Source organism: Peromyscus eremicus, chromosome 7 (assembly GCF_949786415.1).
Source record: "Peromyscus eremicus chromosome 7, PerEre_H2_v1, whole genome shotgun sequence".
NCBI classification, from domain to species: domain Eukaryota; kingdom Metazoa; phylum Chordata; class Mammalia; order Rodentia; family Cricetidae; genus Peromyscus; species Peromyscus eremicus.
In genome coordinates, this window is record NC_081422.1 from 1,477,943 (window position 1) to 1,489,305 (window position 11,363).

An 11,363-nucleotide genomic window follows, 5' to 3' on the forward strand; every position below is an offset into this window, starting at 1 on the left:
AATAAGACTTAAGAAGAATATGGAGATAACAGTTGTTGGGCTTTGATATAAGAACAAGAATGGAAACAGATGTATTAGGATGTGTCCCTAGAGGTCAGAAGATCACCTGGAACTGGAATTACAGATAGTTGTGAGCTGCTCAGTGTGGGTGCTGGGAACCTAACTTGGGTCCTCTGTAAGAGCACTGTATGTTATTAACCTCTAAACCATCTCTTCAGTCCCCAGGGATTTTTAATGTGGAATCAAAATACACTGTAAGTGAGGCATGACTGAATGAGGTTTCTGGGTATGGAGCCCAGGAGATCAATTTGGTGCACTTAAAACTGGGTTATTCAGATAAAAAGAAGCCATGAATTTGGAAGGAAGATGGGCAGGGAGAAGTTGAAGGAAGAAAAGGGAAGGGGGAAAGTGATATAAATAATGTTCTGATTATAAAAACAAAAACTGGGATCTGTTAGAAATCCAAGCATAGATACTAGATAAGTAACAGGATCTACAGGCATGAAATCAGGAGAGATATAAAGAATATTTAATTTGGGCTCAACAGCATATAAATGTCACTTAATGATATACAGTGAGTCGAAATTTCTGTTTGAATGAGTGGAACAAGTACAGACAGGATAGAAAGGAAAGACAATGCTGCTGTTTAATGAGGAGCTGAATTAAATGTCCACAGCTAAATACAATCTGGTCCACTCTTCATTTGGCTAAGAAAGGGATTTCCTCAAGAATGTTCTGTTGGCAGATCTGGGTCTAGAACCCAGGCTCTTATGTTTCCTCTGCCAAAGCTCTCACAGATGGCATTCAAACAGAATCAGAATACTAGTGTAGATTTGAAATTTCTAGATCTAATTATGTCATTTTCTTCTTTGTTTCATGGTAGATAAGTGAACAAAATCTATTTCATACTGAAGGTATAGAATTTAATATGAAGCTTTGTGCTTCATTTTGAATGCCAATTCTAAATGTAAATAAGTTTTTTTTAAGTTGTATAGATTTGGGGCCTGGCTAATATTTGTGCATGATGTTTTTATTAATTTGCAAGAGGTTTTAAATACTAAAGTTCATAAAAATTGTTAGTTCATTTAGTAACCATTTACATGTTTTTGCCATGCAGGAGCATACCTTCAGGAAGTATAAAATATCTTCTGTAGTTCATTAGTGACTTTAGTGCCAGATGCTGAGCTAGCTCACCTATAGCGACAAGAGATTTATGCTGTTTCAAACAATGCCAGACATAGTTCAACTTTGCTCTTCATAAGACACTAATGCTTGGATACCAATATGGTATAGTTTAATTGAAAGCCTGACATCAAACAAATTTGCACAGGACAGGTCCTTGCTAAAGCAGATGCAACAGTGAAATGTTTTGTTGGCTCCCTACATGGAGGCAAAGTTCATGAAACACTATTCTGTCTTGATCCCAATTCAAATGGCAACCACTTCACATCTACAACAAAAGCCTGAAACATCACCTTTCAATTTCTCAAAATCAAACACAATAATTTCACAGTAGAGTCATCAACAATACAAACTCAATCTAACAATGGATTATAGACTCATTTATAAGAGTTACTGTATGCCTTCAGGAATGTAAAGAAAAAAATTCACGTATGTAGCCTTATTAGAAGGAAGTAAGTCATATGCTTAAAACAATAACCAGAACAATGAGTGCATTTTGTTTTAGTGCTTCCTGTTTTGGCTCACATATTACCCTTGTTGCTCTCAAACTCTAGCTTGCATCATAGTCACCTGCAGGATTTGTTAAAATTTGTTGTGTGTCAAAACCAGAATTTTTGATTTAGTATGTCTTGGATGAGACCTAAGGAATTATAGTCTATCAAATTCTCAGACAATTCATCCAGACCCTACACTTTTAAATACATTGCATTGGACAATGACTGCTTTGAAGTTGATTACCAGACTGCATTCATTTTATGTTTTCCTGGAATCCAGAGCAATGACTATATAAAAACAAGCTTATAATACATTTATGAGTCTCCTAATAGCAATGGATACTGTAAAGAAGTTTTAAAAATTTTGCTGAGGAGGAGTGGGAGGTGAGCTTTGAGGATGCATTGTGTATCCTTTGATGATGACTGAATACACATGATGTCTGTACTGTACCTGGATAAAAATTGTCTACAACCCCTTTTGACAGGCTTTTCTATGTTTCTTTCTTTTGTTCTTTTTTTCTTTCTTTTTGATTGGTTATATTTCAGCTTGCAGAAGACAATCACTATTTTATGAACAGTCTGACCTACAACTTTGAAGGTTTGGCAGGTTAGCATAGCAGAAATATTAAGTCCAAGAACTGCAACAAGATGAATAAAACTCATATATGTTGGAATTGCTGATTTAGTTCTACAGGTTAAACTACTAGGTGACAGTTCTTCTGTACAGATCTTTTGTAATGATGCCAAAACGAGCTAAGTAGCCCATCAGGATGGACAGAGTTAGACACATGTAAACATTTTTACCCTCCTCTATATTAGTAATTACAGAACAAATGTTAGGGAGTCAGCCAAAGAGGTGAAGCCACCATTGACAGTATCCTTCTCTGATAGGTTGTACGTTTAATTAGTGGCTTCTCAAAGATGTCTGTATCCTAATCCTTAGAAATCCCAACTATGTTAACTTACATAACAAAAGGGATAGTGTTAGCTCAACTGATGGTCTGATGATGGAGAAGTTCCTAGATTATATGAGTAAACTTTATTTAATCATAATGATCTTTAGAGAGTGAAAATAAGAGGCTCCATATTGGAAAGAACATTTCCTGAGTTGGTTTCATTGTAAGCCACCCAGTTTGTAACAGTCTGTTATAGCAGAAACAAGGAATCTGATAGAGCTGATTAGAGCACAATTTGGGCTTTTGTTTTTATTTTTTCTTAAGGAATGTAGTAAACTTTATTAGTTTATATAATAGCAAGTTTTAGAATTAACCCTAGACTTGACAGAAAATATAACACCTTAAAATCCTGGAATTGTAGTATTCATTAAGTAAATTGTAGTACACATTTGTGAAAAAAATGTATCAATATTGGGTTATGTGATACTGGAATTAGATTCGGGTGAAAGAGAGCTCAGCTATTCCTCTGCCCCTATTATTCACTGTGAATTTTGGTAAGTCATCAAAGTTCTTAAACCCTGTTAAGAATGTGGAAGTCAATTTAGAGGTAAATTATTTTAAATGGTACTTCTAGTTCATTTACTATAGAAAATAGAGTATCTGCTATATGAAACAGTAAATGAAGTGTGCGAAGTAGCCCATAGCTCTACAGTTCAATGAGAAATATACAGCTCAGCTTTCAAAGTTCATGAATGGCAGTCAGAAAAGATACTTAAGGTAGTCTACATTGTAATTATAGTAAATAAAAACAAGACTATAGAGTCTTACAAAGATAAGTTAAATTATTCATAGCCACAAACAATTAAAGTTATTTTATTAAAAGAAGAAACGGGGCTTTGGATATAGCTCACTTGTCTTGCCTATGTAAAGTCTTGGGTTTGACTGCTAGTACTTCTTCATGTCCCACAAACTTTTATTTCCCAAACTATAAGGATTCTATTCAGAAAGCAATCCTAAAGTAATTCTTGTTTTCTTCTAGTGGACAAAAATTAAAACATTTCATCATAGTCTCAGTGCCCTTTACTTTACTTTGTATACATAGCATCATTTATTCTAATACTGTTTAAATGATTCCATCTGTGCTATAGTTTACTTCAATATTTCACATGAGATCAAGTAGACTATTAATCTCATTTTAATTTGCCAAGTTTAAAATAAAAGTGACACTTGAAGTTAATACAACAAGCCCTGATTCCCATGCAGATAAAAATCTTTCTTTATTAGCCTTGGGCTTATCTTCAACAGTGTTCATAGATTTTTCTCAAGTAATTTCAAGTAGGACTCATTTCTAAAATGAACCAACTGCACCTGGTCACAGGAAAGACATCTCAGTTTTATTTTCTTAGCAGAACAAGTGTACCATATTCTGTAGGCATTATTCATTCACACATTACTAAGCCCATCTCTGAGTTTCTGACCTATCTGTCTGTTTATTAAAAACAATTATCTAGTGAACTGAAGTAAAAGAGAGCAGAGATATATGTGAAGACATAGGGAAGAAAAAAATACCTTTGAAAGATATTGACACATAGCTGATGTAAGGATGCAATTTCACTATTGTGGCTCAGTTTGTGTCTCTTGCCTGACCCTTGCTAATGGTAGGAATTGATAATGTGTATTAGTTGACATTATATGTCAGCTCCTTGCCTTCCATGAGCACTATCAAGACTGTCTTCAATCCAACTGACCAAGATGTTACTAATATCTTCTGTCTCTTCTAGATTAGAATAGAAATTGCCAGAGCAACTATGTAATATTCTACAATTGTGCACAATGAACATCTCCAATCTGTGTCCTTCTGATCTTATTTCAGGTTATGCTAAATTCTTTTATTTCTAATCAGCAAATATTATTGTACAGGGAGGGATGTTTCATTATAGAATTTACATGATTGCATATAATATACTCTGGTAGCATTCACTCCCTCTATTACTATTTATTATCTCCTCCAATTTTCTCTACATTCTTAGTGGTTTCTTTCCTCTTCTTTTTATGTAATACTCTCTATGTCCTCAGCTTCCATTTGTTAAAGAAAACCTGTGATACTTTGTTTAATGAATTACAGTTTCTATTGTGGAGGTCTGTGCTAGCTAAAGGTAGAGTTGTCTAAAAGGAAGGAAACTCAACTGAGAAATTACTTCCCTAAAATACAGCTCTAAGGCATTTTCTTGAATAGTGATTGATGAGGGAGGATCCAGCCCATTGTGGGTGTGGCCACCCTTGGAATGGTAGTCCTGAGTTCTATAAGAAAGCAGAATGAGTAAACCAGTAAGAAGCACTTCTCCATGACCTGCCTCCGGGTTCCTGCACTGTTTAAGTTCCGGTTTCCTTCAACGATGAACAGAGATATGAAAGTGTAAGCCCCCAAACCCTTCCTCCCCAGTTTGTTTTTTGGGCATGGTGTTTCATTGCAGCAATAGAAACCTTAATTAAGACAAGATCTTTAACATTTTCAGTTAAATTTATGCCTAGTTTTTTGTTGTTGTTGTTTGGTTTTTTGAGACGGGGTTTCTCTGTGTAGCTTTGCACCTTTCCTGGAACTCGCTTTGTAGACCAGGCTAGCCTTGAACTCACAGAGATCCACTTGCCTCTGCCTCCTGAATGCTGGGATTAAAGGCATACGTCACCACCGCCTGGCGCCTAGGTTTTTGTTTTTGGGTTTTTTTTTTTTTTTGGTTTTTCGAGACAGGGTTTCTCTGTGTAGCTTTGCGCCTTTCCTGGAACTCGCTTTGGAGACCAGACTGGCCTTGAACTCACAGTTTCACAAATGGGGTTATATTCTTGACTTTTGTTTTAGTTGATCATTATTGGTTTACTAAAAACTGTGTGTGTGTGGGGTGTGTGTGTGTGTGTGTGTGTGTGTGTGTGTGTGTGTAGGTTTTTTGTCCTTCTACTTTGCTCAGTGTTCTTCCCAGGTACATGCCATCTGGTAACATCTAGGTGTTCTTTTACGTGTAGGATTATTTCTTGGTTAAAAGGAAAATCATCATTTGACTCCTTTTCCTGTTTGTTCAAATGTCCTTTTTGCCTTATTTATTTATTTGCTAATTTTTGAAGCATTTTATATACAGAAATAGCAGTGATGCTTCAGTTTTCCCTCTTCAGTTTAATATTGATTATAGGTCTGTCGTATATCTTCAGTTATGTTGGGAGATGAAATTTCTTTTTCTAATTTCTTCAGCTTTTTTATTTAAAGAAACATTGGAGTTTGTCAATGGCTTTTTTCTGCATCTATTGAGATGGCAATGTGGTTCTTATCCTTAATATGCTATATTAGACTAGTTATAAATTTATTCATATTTATTTTATTTTATGAGGATGGATGTACACTTCGATGTATATTTGTGGACCACATTTGTGTGGGTGCCTGCAGAGGCCAGAGTAAGGTGCCAGATCACCTGGAGCAGGAGTTACACTATTAGTCTTCTCAACAGAATACTCCTTGATTTGTCCCATTTGCTCTTCTCCTCTTGCCAAGCCTTTAAGTGCTGATTAGCATGCTCTAATGAAATAAGAGAGAACTATAGACAGCCAAATTCTGTTAATTTACTTACTTCCATATAGAGTGTATATATATATATATATATATATATATATATAATTTTAAAAATCACAGTGTAATAATCTTTCTAGAATAAACAGTCCTACCAGACCCCTCTCATACCTTTTACATCGAGCTAGAAAAGCCCCAAGTTGGTTTCTCACTTGAACATTCATGTTTCTTCGTTGCACAGTGAACATGGATCAGTGATAATGTGAGATTCAAATGCTCTCCTGTGCAATAATGATTGACTGGGATGGATGTGAGTACTTCAACATGACGAAAGACCTGACCCTACAATTGAATGCTGTCAGTATTTGAAGATCAGCATTGGTATACTAGCAAAACCTTGAGTTTAGCTCATTTCCCTCAAATTTCTTTAAGAGTGTATTTGCAATGTTGACCCTGATGAGATAATAACCCACAGTACCAGTGATTTTAATGCAGTAGTTCCATGCTGCTTGAAGCACAGCCTAAGTAGAGGGAAATGCCAAGTTAGCATCTCTACTACCAAAATAATAATTTCAAAAAGCAGTAATTTTCAAGTCAGGTGCCTTTTCTGCCTAGTTAAAGCTGTGTGTAGGGAGTCATTTTCATGTTGAATTCCCTTCTTCATTTAACCGCTCTATAATTTGAAGAAACTAGTAATATGATACCCTCTGAATTATGGGCACAAATCCACTTACAATCTCAAAGTATCCTGAAATATTATTTAGTTTTTCCATTTGTGTAGAAACAATAAATCCAAGTTTCACTCCAGACTTAAAAACATCATTTTAAGGTTACCTTCATCAATTTTTTTGAATAAGCTAAATCTTTTGTCAGTCAGTGGTAATTGAGGGTTTCTTTATAAAACTCTGTCTTATCAATTATTGAATCTACAAAGTACAAAGTGATAAAGTTATGGCACAAAGGCAGAAACATAAAAAGAATAATTGGGGGAAAGGAAGAGAAGAGGTGTAAGAGAAGAAAGGGATGAAATAAAGAAGAAAATAGGGAAAGAGGGAAGAACAAAGAGAAACCTTCTGAAGGGCAGGAGACTTCCTCAGTATAAATAGAAGTTCAACTTTACTACAATGGCCAGTTCTATTGAGTTAGGTAGGGTATTAAGTGACCACCAAGGCTAGCACACACATGATCAATGGAGATTTTCTAAACTCAAAGTCATACAGAGGTCAGGTTAAGTTTGTTTTATGCCTTGACAAGATTCAACTCTTTCTTCTATTTGGTTCATGGGAAAATTTGTGAGAAACACAAACTTTGGTAGGGAGAACTAAAGAGTCAGGATTCTAAACAGAAGAGCTTGGCTTTGGACTCTGGAAATAATTCTAAACAGCATCCGGGAAGCAGACAAGTCCCAGTTAATGTCCTGAATATTTGTTTCCCTCTATAATTTAGCATTGATTGAACCTGAGGACTTAACAGAATTCAGGACATAACTCAGCAGCCATCATTGTTCTTGCAACATTTGTTTAAAAAGTGAAATCTTCAATATCCACTAGCCATATCAACAGTTAACACTCAAAATATATGCAACAAATAGTGTCTTATTTGGTATCATTTCATGAGTTTAAAATATTATCAGTTTTTCCCCAAGAGTTCCTATACCCACAATAGAACTGCCAGAGATGAAAAGTAAAACAAGAAGAAAGGTCATGTGGAGAGGATGGAAGAATTCAACAAAATATTACTACCATATTTTAATTTTTTTATTAAACAGAAAGACATCTCGGAAGGATGTGATTTCCTTCTCTATAGTAAACTATCTCTCTGAAATATCAGTCTGGATTTTCCACAGAAAGAGACTAAGGTAAAACTTAGCATTTGGAAAAAATTCAAACTTGAGGTGATGTCTGTTATTTATAAATATGTGATGAATTTTTCCAGTTCTTAAAGAAATCCAATTGGTTCATTCACCTAGTGTTTTCGTCAGTTTTGTTCTTTTGTTGTTGGGCTTTTTTTGTATTGAGTCTATTCACATTATGAATTTTATTGCTAGGTAAATGGAAATCTATTAATAGATTATGATTCCAAATTATCAGTGTTTTGTTTTTCTTTTTAAATACAATGATTTACATTAAAAATAACTTAAGAACCACTAGTGTTTATAGAGCATGGTGTGAAAACAGCATAAACTGTCAATAGTGTTTACAAAACTCAACAAAGTAAATATCATTAGCTTTGTTGGATTAACAGATGACTGGGGGCTATGCACCGCTCTAGTTGAATGAACGGCATGGGTGTTGCTGGTTTATCTTTGATCTTTTGGGGGGCCTACCACCCAGCTCCCAAATAAATCACACACGGAGGCTTATTATTACTTATAAATGCCTAGCCTTAGCTTGACTTATTGCTATCCAGCTTTACTTAAATTATCCCATCTAGTTTTTGCCTTTAGGCTTTTACCTTTCTCTATTTCTGTATACCTTTCATTATTTCTTATTCTGTGGCTTGCTGTTTAGCTGGGTGGCTGGACCCTGGTGTCCTCCTCCTTCTCTGGCCACTTCTTCCTCTCCTCCCAGATATTTCCTTCTATTTATTCTCTCTCCCTGCCAGTCCTGCCTATAGTTTCTCCTGCCTTGCTCCTGGCTGTTCTTTATTAGACCATCAAGTGTTGTAGACAGGCACAGTAACACAGCTTCACAGAGTTAGATAAGTGCAACATAAACAAAAGTAACACACTTTAAACTAATATTCTACAACATGTGAGCTTTGGAATCCCACACGTGTGTTCAAATCTAAGTTATGATGTTAAGCAAATGTATATCTATTTGTCTCCCTTCTTTGCCTCACTTAATTCTGATAAAATGCCATTATTAATGCTTATTTCATGCTCATTATGAATTAGAGATGTACTAGTGTATGGTTAAGTACTCGGTATCATTTTGTTTCTCTCACGTTAAAGTATCTTGCATCAAGCTATAGAGTTATGAAAGGGAAATTCTGGGAATCATACCCAGATTTACTTAATCTAAAAATGAAAATCATACAGTTCAAATAATCACAATGCAAAATTTCAAATTCATTTAATATGTGTAATAAGTATTAGTATTACATAATTCCACTGTAGTTTGAATATAGTCACAGAAATGTTACAGGAGTATTTAAAAATAATGGTGCCTTGAAGGCAAACAGATTTCAGACAAGACATTGGAAAAATTATATTGAGTTTACTTGAAAATAAAACTAGCATCTCACTTTGCTTTTTAGGTTCTTGCTTTTGGTGGCAATATGGAGCCTTTAAAATCACTCTCTTGATTGAGTCTCCAGGGAACACTCCTGAGGTTACACATGGATCCTCCCAAATGTGTAACAATGTCATGGAGATCAGAGAAATCTAGTAACCATGTCAAGTGGCAAAAACAAGATTTTAGCTCAAGCAGGCCTGGTGGCAAAACTTAGTTCTTAAAGCACAAATGAATTAGGACACCAAGGTCTCTTTATCAGAAATGATAGCATTGCATGGAGCCACACACAAATACACAAATATATTTAAATGTCTATCCCTAAAAATCTCAGGGGAGAGAAATTTTAAATAAACTGCAAAGCTCCAATAGAATTATTTTGTTCAAGGGCTCTTTAACCAGGCATGCTCCAACTGTGCAGCCACCTGGGCCTTACCTAAGTGTTCTACTCTTGTATGCTGCAGAAGTTTCTACTGAAGGCCAATCTTCTCCCTACAACTCACCATGAAGCACTCTCTTCAAAGACTGAGAATGATTAACAAAATTCCAGCAACTTCTATTCCACATGTGGGACGAAGGTAAACTCCCATTTATATTTCAAGATACCTGAAACCTACATTTCCAAGGTTATCAATGACGTTGAAGCCTTGTCATTGGCTAAAGTAGTGTCAGTTCTTAAACTCACTAAAGCTTAAAATAGATGGAACTGGAGATTCTGAAATTGTCATGTAATATGCATGCACTTCAACTTTGTTAAGCACATATCTTGCTCACATTCTGTGCCTTCTATTTCATGGGTTGATTAGTATATAGGACATGTTTAACACATGTTAGAGGTGTGGGTGTCACTATCCAAACAGAAACAGTTTTTCTGCTTCTCCACTGTCAAAAGAAGAGGCCTTAGGCTTGAGCAAATAAATACAGAGCAACATGCCACTATTTCCTCCTATTCTCTTCATACAGTTCCCAAGTTTTTCTGAGTTTTATTTTGTCATGAACTGCCACTGAGTCTACCCTAAGAATATTTGACTACTCTGCCTTTTTTTTTCTCTTTTAAGTGAGGAATCATTTGAAGAAAAGCAGAATTCCTGATTTTAAAAAAAATCTCCAGGGTGTTTAGTGTCAATCTTTGGGAATACTGACATTGTACCTCTCTAGAGTCAGCAACATTGGCCTGACCCATACATTTTATTTCTACTCTAATTATAGTTATTGTTAAAGAAGTAGGATTTTGACTTTAAGATTTTCTTAATTCTAGGTATCACTGCAGAATTCCATAGACTATATGTTTTATACAACAGAAATTGATGTACACATAATTTTGAAGACTAAAATTCCAAGATCAGGATTTTATCAGAGTGGGTTTCTAGTAAAGCACATCTTCTTGACTTGTATACAGCTAACTGCTTTCATTATATGGTCACATGACCTGTCACATATCAAGAGAAACAGGCTTATTTCTCTTCTCTTAGCGAAAACAGTTATATTGAAAAGGGCCCCATTTTTTTACAATGTTCTGCTCCATGAACTTACTTAACTTTATTATGTCCTTGAAATAATCTCATCTACAAATACAATCACACTGTGAATTAGAACTTCAATATATGAGCTTGCAGAAAATATAACATAGATTTTAATAGTGATTACACATTGAGGCCAAACGCGCATCCTGAATTTGCCAGAGCAGCTACCCATTTTGTCTGCTATTAAGTGTCCCATCCATTCAGTTCTGTGTTGTATTCTCAGTAAATTATGTGGTCTCCCTAAGCATGTTATCTCCAATAAGCCTTGATTTCTTTCTCTCTGGCTAGGTTTGTCATAAATTGAACCATAGTAAAAGTGTTAGTGTCAGTCCTGCTTGGCTGACACTTTGATACTAAGTGTATCTTTGTAATCTATAAAAATGGCTTCAAAGATCAACATTTAATGCTACAGCCTTCTCTGACAGTTGGCTGGCTCTGTTTCAAACTACTCATTAATCATTACCTTTATGTCCTCTAGCCTT